Genomic DNA, 15490 nt, shown 5'->3' with positions numbered 1-15490 from the left:
ACAGAGCTGCTACCACACAATTTCTGGACAGGTGTAACCCCATGCAAAACTCCCATGTTATTTCTTAAAAATCTCCAGTAATCCTTTTGTTCTATTAACAGCATTTCACAATTGTAAAGAAATCTCCAAAGCAGCAATTCCTTCTGTTACTGTTCCAATAGGTACCTCTCTCCAACACCATACTGAACAACTAGTTAGCAATTCCATATTTGATGGTACTATATTTTAAGTCCTAAAGACATATTTTAATGTAGCAATGTCCTTAATTTTATCAATATTTGTTCTGTATTGGTTTTCAAAATACTTAGAATTATATATAGGAAAAAACAGCATTACTAGTTGCGTCTGCTGAATGGCTGCAGATTTTCAGCAAGCTGCAAGTTCAGCTTTGGGGTTTTCTTATTAGCATGTGTACAGAGCAATCATTTCTTAAGTAACAAAACATTTGTAAACATACATCCTTCAACAGTGATACTAACAAGCAGTACATAAGTCCTTATGTAAGAATCTCCAGGACCTTCTACTGTGCTCCTGTCTCTCTTTAGTGGCTCATTCTCATGTCAACAAATTATTTTCCTTTTCCATCTCAGAAAAGGAGAGGTTTTAACAAAAGAAACAATTATTTGGAAGCTGCACAGCAAGAGCATTAGATCCTTTTGTGCTGTGCTTAGCTGCACAAACCCCTGGGGAAGCACTAACTGCCGGGGTAGGGCTTTGACTTATATCTTTTTCTTACAAATCTTGGCTACAGTCATGGCATTTCAGTTTAGGCCTGTTTACAAATAATTTCTAAAGAATAAGCCCTGAAATGATTAAAATAGTAAAGAATGGAAATAAAATATTAAAGTTATGCTATTTTTTCCCTGCAGATCATCTTTTACCTTTAGCCTGATCCATCAGTTATTGAAGTCAGTGGAAAAACTCCTATGATCTGAGCATGTGGTCGCCAGTTATTTGTAAATCAAGAACTTCACAGTTTGGGTCTATTGCAGTTCTTGTTGTCAGTAATTTTGGTTGTATTTTGTGGTCTTCAATGCTTATGATGTATCTAGAATATTTTGAGAGGTGGTCGATGCCCCAAGCCTGTCAGTGTTTAAAAGGCGTTTGGACAATGCCCCTAATAACATACTTTAACTTTTGCTCAGCCCTAAAGTGGTCAGACAGTTGGACTAAGTGATCGTTGTAGGTCCCTACCAACTGAAATAGTCTATTCTATTCTATTCTATTCTATTCTATTCTATTCTATTCTATAATACCAGTATTGAAAATAAATTGTAAATTGTTAAGCTTTGCTTGATAGTGTAACAATAACACAGAAGGTATCTTAGTGTAAGCTGTACATGACATGATCAGAGGCTCATCACCACAAGCACAGAGGAGCAGGGACAGGTGGTGAAACTCCAGTGACCTAGTCAGGGAAAACACCCTGATCTGGACCTGGGCTGTCAAAGGGGGAGGATCAGCCTCATGTCCAAGTGTGGAACTCGAAAGAGGCTCCCTGGGTCACTACAGACACCCCGTCACCCTGAGAGGGACATTGGAGTCATTGTGGGATTATGCAAGATTTATTATAAAATGTTTAGGGGAAGGACCGAGGTGGAGAAAAGGAGGATCAACATGATTTGAGGAGGAACAAATGTGAGAAGATGGGGAAGAGGTGACAAAAGGAGCCAGCTGCAAGGCTGCTGGTCAGTATGCTTCTCTGGCCGTGCCCTGTATGTGATCACTGCTGCCTGTCCAGTCTTGTTACTGAACTCGTTTCTAAGTGTTTTCCTGGGGGAGGGTCTGTTTGTTCTGTGTGGATGGACAGCAGATGGAGAGGGGTCTGGGGATCACAGGGGCACATAGTTCTGTGATACCAGCAGCTGGAAAGACTGGAGTGCATGGAGGTCTGAGTGCCAGCAACTGGAGAGAGGGCCAAGCGTCATACATGTCTGTGTGTCTGGAGTGGCAGCAAATGGAGAGACTGGAGTGCATGCATGTTGTGTGGACACGTACATCAGTGTGTGTAATTGCTAATGAACGTTAAGCTGGACTAGCAGGCTAGTAGGATAAGGGCCAGGGACTTGGGAGCCAAGTACTGAAGCAGCCATAAGCCTGGGCTGCATACTGGAGAAACCAGAGCACCCTGAGTGTTGGCTATGGGAGGGAGCGGGAGGTCCAAGCCAGCTGCTGGAAGGACACATGGGATCGGGGTACCAGCTACGAGAGAGCCTGTTTGCATATGCCTTTGTGCATGAGGTCCCTGTCAGACCAGGGGATTCAGGGGCCAGGTTCTAGAGAGACTAAGGCCAGTTACTAGAGAGAGTCACAGCGTCTGTATCAGCGTGTGCCTGTGTGCATGTGCACCGGGGGTCTGAGTGCCAGCAACCCGTGTGGGGCGATGGGCCTCAGGGGCTTATATGTCGAGATGCCAGCAACTGGAGACACCAGAGGATCTAGAGGCCAGTTATGGGACAGATGGAGTGTCTCAGAGCAGCTGCTGGAGGAATCTATCGTATCCTTGTACGTGTTGCTGTTAATGGGCTTTCATCCTAATCAGCGGCACTGGGGAACAGGATGTGGCTGCTGGTGCTGTTGGTGATTGTGTGAGGGCTGCGTTTTCTGTCTGCATATCCGTGTGGCCGGCTGTGTGTATGTGTACAGTGTGCATCTCGACCTATTGAGAGGACATACTCAGCCTTCTTACTGGCTGGACCCATAGCAGCGGCAGCCTGGCTTTACTGGGCAACAAGATTAAGTAACCTCTAGTAATTACTGTTCTTTGGGTATTTTGGTGTACTGGGTTCGCATGGTAAGGTTTTGGTAGCAGGGGGGCTACAGGCATGGCTTCTGTAAGTGGCTGCTAGAAGCTTCCCCTGTGTCCGAGAGAGCCAAAGCCAGCCAGCTCCAAGATGGACCCACCGCTGGCCAAGGCCGAGACCATCTGCAATGGTGGTAGTCCCTCTGTGATAACATATTTAAAAAGGGGAAAAAAAACTGCTGTGCAACAACAGCAGCAGAGAGAGGAGTGAGAATCTGTGAGAGAAACAGCCCTGCAGACACCAAGGTCAGAGAAGAAGGAGGGGGAGGAGGTGTTCCAGGTGCCGGAGCAGAGGTTCCCCTGCAGCCCATGGTGAAGCCCACGGTGATGCAGGCTGTCCTCCTGCAGCCCAGGGAGGTCCATGGTGGAGCAGATACCCACCCCAGAGGACCCCACGCTGGAGCAGGTGGGTGCCCAGAAGAGGCTCTGACCCTGTGGGAAGCCCGTGCTGGAGCAAGCTCCTGGCAGGACCCGTGGAGAGAGAGGAGCCCACGCTGGACAGGTTTGCTGGCAGAACTTGTGACGCCGTGGGGGACCCACGCTGGAGCAGTCTGTTCCTGAAGGACTGCACCCCGTGGAAAGGACTCACACTGGAGCAGTTTGTGAAGAACTGTAGCCCATAGGAAGGGCTCACGTTGGAGACATTTGTGGAGAACTGTCTCCCGTGGGAGGGACCCCATGCGGGAGCAGGGGAAGAGTGTGAGGAGACCTCCCCCTGAGGAGGAAGGCGGCAGAGACAATGTGTGATGAACTGATAGCAACCCCCATTCCCTGTCCTCCTGCGCCACTTGAGGGGAGGAGGTAGAGAAAATTGAGAGAAAAATTAAGCCCAAGAAGAAGGGAGGGGTGGGGGGAAGGTGTTTTAACATTTTGTTTTATTTCTCATTACCTTACTCTGATTTGATTGGTAATAAATTAAATTAATTTCTCTAAGTCGAGTCTGTTTTGCCCGTGATGGTAATTGGTGAGTGATTTCCCTGTCCTTATCTCGACCCACGAGCCTTTAGTTATATTTTCTCTCCCCTGTGCAGTTGAGGAGGGGATTGGTAGAGCGGCTTTGGTGGGCACCTGGTGTCCAGCCAGGGTCAACCCACCACATGTGGTGGTATTAGATCTAGAGACAGAAAGGCTGAGTTTTCAGGAAGGAAAAGAGTATAAGCAGCAGCAAAGTATACCAGAAAAGAATATGGAGAAAATGAGTAAAGGAAAAAAAGAGATAAACACACTCCAGAGAGACCTATTCAGAATTGTAGAACAATGGACTTTTGTTATATAGCAAGGCTATATATATATACAGTATATACAATATGCACAATACAGCAATATACAATTATTTTATACGTTGTTGTAAATGCTATTGACTGGAAGATGCTGAAGGGAGAGAATAAGAGCGTTTATTCATGCATGGCATGCTTTTAAGTAGCATAAGTTATTACATATCTTCACAGGGGAATCTACAACATAATTACAAGATATCCCAGGATGCAGATTATATTCCTTTGTGCCATAGGAATATAATAGTTAAAGTGTCTGAGTACAGTTTATCATCTGGATCTTAGAGCTTTTATTTAATTCTAAAAGTTGCCAAAGAGGTTGTGCATCATAGAACATGCACATTTTATGTGTGTCTAAAACACAAGGGTAGCAATTCTTTCATCAACAAATTTCTGCTTCATTAGAAAAAGTTATGTTTGACAAACACAGAAGTGACAGCTTCCTCATTTGTCTGTTCCTTTTTTTCCTCATTTGCTTGCATAAATAGAAGTATGAATCTCAAATGCCCTGTCTCAGTCAGCAAAGGTGGGCTGCAAATCTTATTGGGATAGCATTGGGCTTTTGACACTCACTGCCTTAATTTCTTTACCTGCGGTAACAATGCAACATTCACTTGCAATGAGAAAAATCATGGTGAAGAATGATGTTTGTGGTAGCGGCATATCGTCTCCAGTTTTAGGTGCAGTGTCCTGTAAAAGGGATGTTGCACTAGGATGACCTCTGTTGTGGCTCCTTCATTTGGGCTGAACACAATATTGGATTTATGGCTGGCCACTTTTCCCTTTGCCACAGTCTACTCCTTTATTGCCCCCTGCTTTGCTTCATCATAACAGAAAAATGATTCCACATGCCATATTTTGATGTGGCATTTGATACACTGTTTTTTTATTTTGAAAATGGATTGTAATAATGGAAGTCATAGCTTCTTAATGTACTGTTGGAATACATTTTTAGTGTTCATGTTACTTTGCAAAGCTAGGAGAGTTAAAAGCTGGATTCAAAAGCGTGTATGCGCACAGCAGTTTTTGCTGTATTTTAGGCTCTCTACTGGATACAGAAGGTAATTGGAAGGCATGCATTCAGGAAGTTGTCTTTCTAATCTCAAGTTTAAAATCATAGTTTTCATATCCAAATGTCTTTGAAATCACTGAAGGTAATGGACGCTCAGCATCTCAGAATCTAAGGTCACTTATTTGCATTCTTTAGTCTGGATCTAGAGTTCCCATGCCATTTTAAAAGGTTGTCTTTAATGAGTAATGTAAGCTTAAATTCTGATCAGTTAAGCTTTTATGTTCTGCAGAATAGATAGTATCCAAAATGCGTTGTACTAATTGTATGCAACTAGATAAACTCTGAAGCCGTATATAGCACTTCTAACACTCTAGACGCACTACACCTTTGCAACTACTTAGCGTATGCAGGGTTTCTAGGTGTCTAGCAGCCCAGCACTAATCTTCAGGACTTCCTTTAACATTTCTAGTAGGAAAACGGAGATGAGGATAGGAGAGCTGTTGTTGACCTCAAGACTTGCCTGTTTTGATAAACTGGTACTCTGCTGTCTTCACTCTGGTTAAATTATTGCTGTTTTCAGGTGTGCTTGTTTCAAAACTGTGATACAAAAATAACCTTATACAGCATATGACAGATACCACAATAATATTTAGGATTATTGTCATTCTGGTTTCTTCTGCCTGGTATGTATTAAATTGGATAGTATAATATCTCTTGTGAAATAGAACACTAGTAGATAACTTGAAAATGTGGCACTGCAATTTTTTTCCTATCAAACTAATTTTCTTTAAACTTGTATGTTCTTGAAGCAGCATCCATCAGATCTTGTCAGCAGCACAATGAGGCACCTACTGTATATTGTCAGTGGAATACCAATTAGCCTTTAATTTTACCACATGTCCAATCAAAAGAGCTATTTCTTTCACATGATGGCAGAAGGTCATTAAAACAAATGATCTTGCTGCCAGACGATGACAACAAAACCACAGCTCAGTAAGTAGTGTATCTGTTATTGGGCACTGACAGCACACTAAATGCTGTGCTGCACTCGCTTTTTCATTCTGACTTGTTTCAGGTGATCTGATGGCCTGAGAGCTATGGCTAAAACATGCTCTCCTAACTTAAGCTTTTAAGGTACAATATTATTTGCTTCAGACATACAGGTACACGGGTATTTTTAATGTCATAGCTGTCAAATTCTGTAGCTCTTCCTTTGCTTTCAGCTGTTGCTTGCAGTTTTAGTTCTTAACAGTCCCTTCCAGGAGAAACAGCAGCCTGTCCTTTAGTACCCGGAATGGTGGTTCTTCAACCCTGTGAAAATGAGTGCTGGTGGATTACTTAAGATGTTACTGTTTGCCTGGATTCAGTTGTCTGGGTTCTCTTAAGTCTTTCCCTTTTATTCTGCTGTGAACCGTGACTAGTTCAATGCTTTCTTCTGTTGGGGACATCAGAGAATTTCCAGATTCTAACTTTCTCATATTTCTCGTCCTACTCAGTTTTGAACTTTCTTCTGGTACGACAGTTGCCTGTTTTCCTTTCTTCAGCTTGAGAGCGAAGTACTTAGCAAAGTTCCAAAGTAATCCAGTTACTACTGTATAACTGGACGGTGCTATTCACAGGCCTGAGTCAACCAGCACAAAGTTACTAAAAAGGTATTCATACTTTTACATTCAAAAATAACAAAACTATACATGCTGGTAACAGATATTAATTCCCCTACCATTTATGCTTTCAAGATGTCTGTGCAAAAGTAAAATTGAGAAACAAAATTGGAAATAAAGCATGAGTGACAGCAAAAAAAATCCTACTCCATATGTAAGTATTTTAGTTCAAGCCTTTGCCATTTTCTTCTGTGCTGAGTTGTTCCACTGGTTTTGCTCAACCATACCATCAACACTGAGAGCTCCTGCAGAGATGCTGCAGAGAAAAAGAATTTTTATGCTTACTGCACTATAGTCTAGGCACCCAGTTTGTGATTTTTTTTCTGTCCCCCCCCCGCCACCTACCCCCCCCCCCCCAAATATGCTTTCTGATTAACTTCTTGTTAGAAAGCAAAACTTGCACTGATGGTAAATGGTCCCGTGAGAGGTTCTCGGCCTGTCTGTAAATCAGGTTGCAAATAAGCATCCAGAAAATGAGCATTGTGTAATCATTGACTAGAGGACCACATCTCTTCCCTCTCCTCCACAGCTAAGGAGAGTTTCTTTTCTTCAAAGTGTCACCAGAATGTCTTTAACAGGGAAGAAAAAAAATGATGTAGTGATTACACAAGTCAATTGTAGTCTCCGACCCTCCTGATAATAAGCAGTTCTCTTCATAAGTGGTGTCCTGAGAAAGGATTGTGCCTCCAAGTCTGCTTAATTCACCAAATGCAGAGATCAGAGGTTTGGGTTAGAGACCTACAGATACATGAAAACCATTGCCTATACCATCTGCTCCAACCAACCCTGGGAGGGTGTCCTGACTTGATGGCATGGGAACATGTGCTAATACAGTGCAGCATAGCTCTAGTAAGTCTGATTTTTCACTGAGGTATATCCTAAAAGCTTTACTTGAAGCCATTGACTCCATGCCCAAGGATTAACTTCATAGAAATATATAATCATTTGGGTTGGAAAAGACCATTAAGATCATCAAGTCCAACCGTTAACCAAACGCTGCTAAGTCCACCATTAAACCATGTCCCTAAGCACCTCATCCACATGTCTTTAAAATACCTCGCTGACTGAGTGTTGCTTCTGTTTTTGCCGTGTTTAAATTTCCCGTGGTTGCTCCTGGCAATGCCCAAGCCACATCACCCTCACTCGTGAGAGCATCCGGCTCCTGGTGGGTGTCTCTGCTCTTCCTCGGGTTCCCCTGGTTCTGAGAACCTCCTTGCCCGCCTCAATCTAGCACCCAGCCACGGAACCTGCCGTTGCCGCCACTGCATTTCTCACCAACTTCAACTAACTCTTGCAAGTTGGTGAAAGGATGGAGCAAAAGTGAGACCTGAAGTGAGAGAAGTCCTCTCCTCCAGGGTGGATGTTTTAACTAACAATGTAATTGTGGGAAAAGGAGAAAGGTATTTTTTCACCATCTTTTGTCTCATACCCCCAACTCAAATGTGGGGGATTTCAGAAAAGCCTTCAGGTAGTCTCTGTTCTCTGTCTCCTAAGCAGGTACCACTTGGATCATAAAGAGGAGAACGGACAGATGTAAGAATTTGCATGAGATATATGTGATGTAGAGGACTTAGCACATACCTCTTGTGAATTCATGACTCCATACTGAATTTTGTTTTCTAATGTTTATTTTAAAGCCTTAAAGCACTGCTTATTTAACCATGTCTTTAGAAGAGAATATCAGTGTTCATGTCTTTAAAATACATTTCTAGTTATTGCGGTCCCAGGAAAAAAAATGAATATTTGATCCACATGCACCTTAGTATTTCAGAAATGAGCAAGGAAGAGAGAAGGCCATGGATCACTAATCCAGTAATCATAAGTATTAAAAACAGTGAGCCAAATGCTGAAAGCAAGCCCAAGTGACTTTAAGTATCTACTCTTTTAAGATTAAAATAATAATAAAAGTTACCTTCTGATGTCAGAGATTCCACAATCTCTGCTTTCATTTTTTTTGTAACTATGAGCGCAGAAACTCAAAATAGACTTTTTCAAATAACTCAAAAAGCTGAACAACAGATTCCTGGACCATATTTCACCCTTTATCACATATTTCTGGACTCGCAATAAAGCCTCCACAATAGCTAGTGCTACAGTCATCAGCCAGAGAAAGCTGCTATAGGAAGATGCAGAATGCAGAAAGATCTAATACTGCATTTAGAGCATTGATTGCTGTATTATTTCGTGCAAATGCTTCCCTCATCGCTTTACCTTGTGACCTGCATATGCTGGTGGTCTTTTCTAACTGCTTTCAGCTCCTTATACAAAGGCATTTCTTTATCTGCGTCTTTTTAATGAAGTTTTACATACCTGAAAACAAAACATTCCTCACACATAGAACTGCTGTTTTTCCCTTCAGGAGCAGATAAGGAAAGTTGAAGCTTTACATACTTGAAAACAACCGAAATATTCCATTGCATGGGCAGCTACCTTTTTTCCTTTGGGCAGGAGAGAAGGGAAGGATAAAGGAGAGGTCCAACAACGTAAGAGATAATACTGAAGAAAAGTCATGTTAGTAATGCTTAGTTTGTAGACAGCTTTGTGAAGCACAGCTACAGTGTTGTATGGATGGCAGGTACAAACAAGTTCTTTACGTTCTGAGTAAACAGCACATGAGTCTGCTCTAGTCCAAAAGCCAGAGACTGCGTTAGCAAGTTGCTGAGATGGAGCTTGTCTCTCCAGTCTTCTCAAAGAACTTACTCGTGTGGGTTTGGTGCCATATTAATGCAGTCACACATCCATCAGCAAAACCAGCTTGTATCTGCCCACAAGGTTATACAAAGATAAAAAAGAAAGTCTTCTTTATGGGCCACCCATTTCATGTACTACAAAGTATGCTCAGTAGGTTTGTGAGCTGAAGCAATTTGAACAGTGGCATATGTAAGTAAGCAGACATATGTACATATAAACATACATCTAAAATGTGTTGCTGAGAGGCTTAGGATGATTTGCTTGAAGATGTAAAGGTGTGAGTTAAGTTGGCAGTATCCTCATGACTATAGGTAAGATCTTCCTGTCAGCTACGTGAGCTGCAAGAGGAGTTAACCACTGAGTCGTTACTACTGGAAATTTGTTCCAGCACCAAAATAATGGAAGCCCTAGTGTTTGATTTTGTGCTTCCTGGCAACAGAAATTCATCTTGTGCCTTAGTCAAGAATCAGACTGAGAGCTAGGGAAGGGTGGTGGTAATAATGTCACAAAACTTGTCAAAAACTTGTTGCTTGCTAAGTAGCCATAGAGATGGATCAGACCATTTACTTAGAAAGCATAAAATAAAGAGGAGGATAAACTGAGGTTAACCTGACTGCTGAAGTCTGATAGTATTCCTGGACCCTACAAAGCTTTGTTCCGCAGGCTTTTGTTCAAGCCTTTTGTAAACAGGCATGCGTTTTCTTAACTTTTTCTCCATGGTAGCCACTCAGGTACCTGAGGTCTTTGTTTGCTTGCTCGCAAAACAACAAGTTGTGGACATCAGTCTTTCTCATACTTACTAAAACAAAGTAATATACAACAGTGTTACCAAGTGGAAGAGGGAGAAAACTCTTGTTGCTAATAGAATAATGACAACCAAATGGCATTTTAGAATGTAATATTATTTATGGAATACCTTAGCTTTCCAAATTTTACTGTAAATAACTTTGTTAATCATGAAGTAACTCATACTTTAAGGTGTTAATTTTCACTTTTCTATGATGATAATTTTGAGCCTGAATGCATACTTTACAAGTCCACGTGAGATGTTGTTCATTTGAAACCGAGGCACAATGTTGGGACAGATTCTCAATAATTATTGTTCTCTATATATGTACTATTCATTCTAATTATGGGCAGCTGAGAATACAGCTGCAAAACCATCATATCATTCAATATACTGTTAGTATTCATTACTGGCAAGGTCTTTTAATTTTTAGAATACAGTATTTTAAGCTCTCTATGTTCCTTGTGTCTCTCCACAGACGTTTTGAACATTATTTTCAAAAACTAAATTTTACAGACTCTGGACACAATATTTTTATATTTAGGGTCTTTTTATGGAAAGAATAATAATTTTTGAATTAAGTAAATGCTTATAAGAACATGTATACAAACATTTAACAAGGCAAAAGCTTATAATTAGGAACTGACAAGCAGAGACTTTAAACAAGTCTACCATCTTCTTTGAAAATAGATAAATAGCAAGCAAAAGCAGAAGAGTAGCTTTACAATGTTGCTAGGTTTGAAAGCTTTAAAAATGGTAAAAGGATAATGAATTCTTCAGACCTGAAGGTATGTTTCTGAACAAGGAAAAAAAAGACACGTATTACTTACCAAAGAGAAGAAAAAAAAGCTGCTGCCAATCTTTAATATTTTGGATACTGTATTCTTGGAGAAGCCTTAGTAGCTTTCCGTTGTTAACATCTAAAAATCCATTTTCTTTGTTTCTTACAAATAAATCTTCTGAAAGCAGTTTCTCTGTGGTGTCTTTAACCACATTTGCAATAGTTATTTTGACTGAAAGTTTCTTCTCTACAATCACAGAAAAAAACATAGCTAACAACTCTTTCTCCTAAAGACATCATTCCCTTAGCTACTGTTACAACAATATAATTTATGACGTCACTATGTAGAAAGTCTGATGGTAATAGCACTTCGTACTCTAAAAGGGACAAAGCAGCGTTCTTTTCCTTTCAACCTTTTTGCTCCCAGGACAGTTTTGCTGTCATACAGTGTGTGTTGATCCAAATCTGCAATCCTCAATTCTGTTGTAATTTTCTCTGTATATTTTTATACAAATTGCAATTTTTGTGTCTTCTAAATGGCACTGTTTACTGTTTCCTTTGAAGCATATCCTGTCTTCCCAAAGCTCTTTTCTCAAACCTAAAATCCACTGATTTAAATGAGCAATTTTTTATATTTTCCTTAATTTGATATCATTAAAAATAGGGTTAGAAGCCACAGCAAAAAATATCTTCATTTATAAAGATCGTTCCAAACTGTAAAATTTGCAAAATCAGTTACGCAGTGCTTGTCATGCCACACCTGGAGTACTGTGTTCAGTCTGGTCCCCACAATTCAAGAAAGACGCGGACTGACAGGAGAACGTCTAAAGGAGGGCCACGAAGATGATCAAAGGACTGGAGAACCTGCCCTGTGAGGAAAGACTGATGGAGTTAGTCTCTCCCTGGAGAGGAGAGGGCTCGGAGGCATCTCGTCACAGTATTCCAGTACTTAAAGGGTGGCTGCAAAGAGGATGTCCTTTTTTTCAGAAAAAGAATTTGTTGAAAAGTTCCTGCCTTAGTCTAGAAGTCAGTCAGAAACCTGTAAGTCTTTGCTGCCTTATCAAACTAAATGTAAGCACTGCTTTTCCAATCTTCAATGTAGATGTTTTTTTAGAACCATATATTCAAAATTTGCAAGCATATTTTTATTTCAAAAGCGATTGCTTGACATAATTATTTCATTACTGTGTAGGCATTGTGATAGAAGGAATAGCAGCCTCTAACTCAGTTTGTCTAGTGCTTTCCATAATAAAAAAAAATGGTTATAACTTTAGCAGCTCCAGTTTCATCATGATTAGCTGCACATTTTGGAAGCTTGGCAGGAGAGAGTCTTTGGGCTAGAGAGGTGCCTTCTACTGCCATTATAAAAATTTCTATAGCATTGGCAGAATTATAAACTGTCAGGTATGATTTTTTTTTCCATATACTGTATATTGTATAGATCAGGGTTTTTAACTTCCTGCCAAAACCCTTGACATCTGATAGCACTGCGTGCATATCAAGAAGATATCCTGAATCTTCGTTCCATACAAAATTCAAAGTCTGAATGGATTGTGGACAAAATTGGTCTTCTCCTCTTTCGAAAGTCTGTGGGGAATAGGAACCGATCAAGTAATAAATTCATTTTACTTCTTGTCTTCACTATGTTCTGTACCCTTTACTCTCCCTGTTAATAAAAATGTCTCCTACTTCACAAAGAATATGCACAAGCTTGAGTGAGAAGGCATCTAGGATGGATATACAAGCCACCTGTGAAGTTACACAGGGAAGGCACTACTTAAAGATTCTTTGTTGTTTAGCCCACTAAAACAGGACTTGCCAGGTATAAACAACACTTTAAAAAGGAAAAAAAAAAGTAAATCTGGCATGGCTTGGAAACCTCTCTGCGGATATAGTAACTAATCATCGCAGGACTCCATCAGAACATCTAACAATTTAATCTCCCATCTTAAACTAATGGCATCAGAAAGCTCTGCAGATTTCCCAGTTTATATTCCACTAATATTTACTCCTCTAATACCAAGATGCCAAGTTTACTGATAGGAAATAATTCAGAAAAAATATTAAAGAGATAGCAGGCTATTATAAGTCAGTCTGACATTTAGACAAATCTGAGCTATGCCAGTCAGTGCATGCATCACAGCGAACAATTTCTATCTGGTAGCATTACAACATTTTGGTCAATTAAATTGCAATAAGAATAACTTGAATGCAGAGTGGATTTCCTGAATGATAGGGTTTGATTTTCACAATTGTTGTGAAGGTGTCAAGAAACTGTAGAGCTGTCGTGGCAGTAGGGGCTTATGGCACACACTGATATATTGAACACATCGGATCACTGTAAAGTGATGGAAGCTGACTGGCAAGAAGCAGGCAGGGGAGCTCTGCAGACGTAACCCATGTGAATACAGCAGCCCAGGCTTGTAAGAAGTGATAAAATCACTTGTAGGCAGATCCCACTGCCTGTTTTCAGCAGGACCACAGCCAGTTTACTGTCATGAGGAGGGTGCAGCTTTCTTCAGGCAAACAATTTTGTACCTAACGAATCCTCTAGAGATTCATTGTGCTGTTTTACATAACAATACATGATGCATGCAGTTTTCCTTTATGTTTATGTCTGTGTTGAATCAGTGATTCCTGGAAAAGTTAGGAAGAAAGTATTAGTATTGGGACTGTGGTAGCAAGGCAATCAAATATCTAGTTGCTAGTTACCAGTCCTGTAGTTGTGAAATAACAAAGTATAGAAACAAACACCATAAACATAGTAAATGTAGTTCTGAGAGATAGGAGCATGAAAAAGATGACTAAGATAATTTAAAATGTGAGATGAATTTGTGCAGCATTTTTAGTCCCAGAAGCAGCAAGTACATTAAGGAAAGGAAAATGATCACAAAATAGTTATGTGAAATGTAAGCAGATGAAAAACCCTTTTGTCACAGAGTATATTGATAATGATATGTATCAAATGTTTACAACATTGTTTATATCTAAATCAACAGACTGTTTTCAAACCAAAGCAATTTTAAACTAGTCTAAACCCTTACTTAAGCAGATTCGCGTTAGAGAAGCTGCACAAGTTTTTAGAAGCTAATATGAATGAGCTAAAAACAGGTTGCTGTTGACTGTGACAAAAATTCTTCTCTCTCGGCCAAAAACTCACCAATTGAGAAATCCTTTCTTGCTCCTACCAGTTAAGTTTGTTATTTATAAAGGCACAAGATTCCAAAAAGATGTAGCTTGTCTTCTACACTGGTGCTTTATTGTGTGATATATTTAACATGTTTTTCTTCCCTGGAGTGTCCCATTTGAGGTCACCAAGTAATTTTCAGTTTTATTTAATTAAACATTATAATTCTCGTTTAGAAGTGTATCCGCTGGCCTACAGAATTGTTAAGGGACAAATGGCCAGTTACAATTAGACACAGAGAGATTGAGAGAGGTGTAGTAAATTATTTTTCGAAAGTGTCCAAGCAGCATGGGCACTGAGGTGCACTGGAAAGTCCAGATATGTCCTTCTCTACCTCTTTAAGGTTAGAGTTTCAAAAATACTGACATGCTTAAGTGAAATGTCTACTGACATCTCTTTGCTGTAACTATGTGGGAGATAGTAGTAGATCTCCAGGCAGCTTGTGACAAGATCATGCTTCTCCACAAACTTACGCTGCTTCTTCTCATAGAAGAGCAAGTCGTATTCTCGTTCGTTCTTAACTTTTATGATCTTTCCTGTAACTACTTAATAGATGCTGTTAACAGCTATATTTAAAAAAATAAAATAAATCAGAATTTGCTTGGACATTTTTAGAGGCTTGTTCTTCATCCACTTCATCTTCTCAAAGAATTATGAAAGATATTACAATAATTAAGTTTATTTTCCAGCAGTTTCACTTAAATAGTCATCAAATTCTCTTCACCAGTTGTGTATCAGCACAGACTTTGTAGCAGTTTTGATAACAGAGATACAGCCAGGCAAATATAAAACCCTAATTGAGTTCATGGTGTTTGCCCTCTCACTTTCCGATTTATGGGTTTTGCAGGCTCTATGTATTTGTGTTTTTAAAACATACTTAAAATACAGAAACTGATTTACATAGGAAAATGAGAAAGTGGTATTATCTTTCTGCATCTACAGACATCATTCTCTCCAGTTTACTCAAGGTTTAATTACAGTGGTGAGAATTTTCCTTCCTACACATAAGATGATACACATTTTAATAGATCTTATTATTTGGAATCGTCTCTTGATACTCAGTGTTGATCATAATTTGCTTAACTTCATCTCATTTACTAAATTCAAGATCCAGCTAACTTTTTCCTAGTTTTTTTGTTGCTTCAGCTTCCAGAGCTTGAAGTACTAAGGACCCTTCATCTTTTATTTTTGCCTTTATTGTAAAAGTTAAGCAGGAATTTGATTGACTGTCTCTGTTTAGCTTTGACTGAGGCTAAAAAAATAAGAGACCAAGGGAGCCCTACGACCATTGAAG

Source organism: Gavia stellata, chromosome 3 (genome assembly GCF_030936135.1).
Source record: "Gavia stellata isolate bGavSte3 chromosome 3, bGavSte3.hap2, whole genome shotgun sequence".
Taxonomy (NCBI): Eukaryota; Metazoa; Chordata; class Aves; order Gaviiformes; family Gaviidae; genus Gavia; species Gavia stellata.
Note: the sequence above shows the minus strand (reverse complement) of the source record.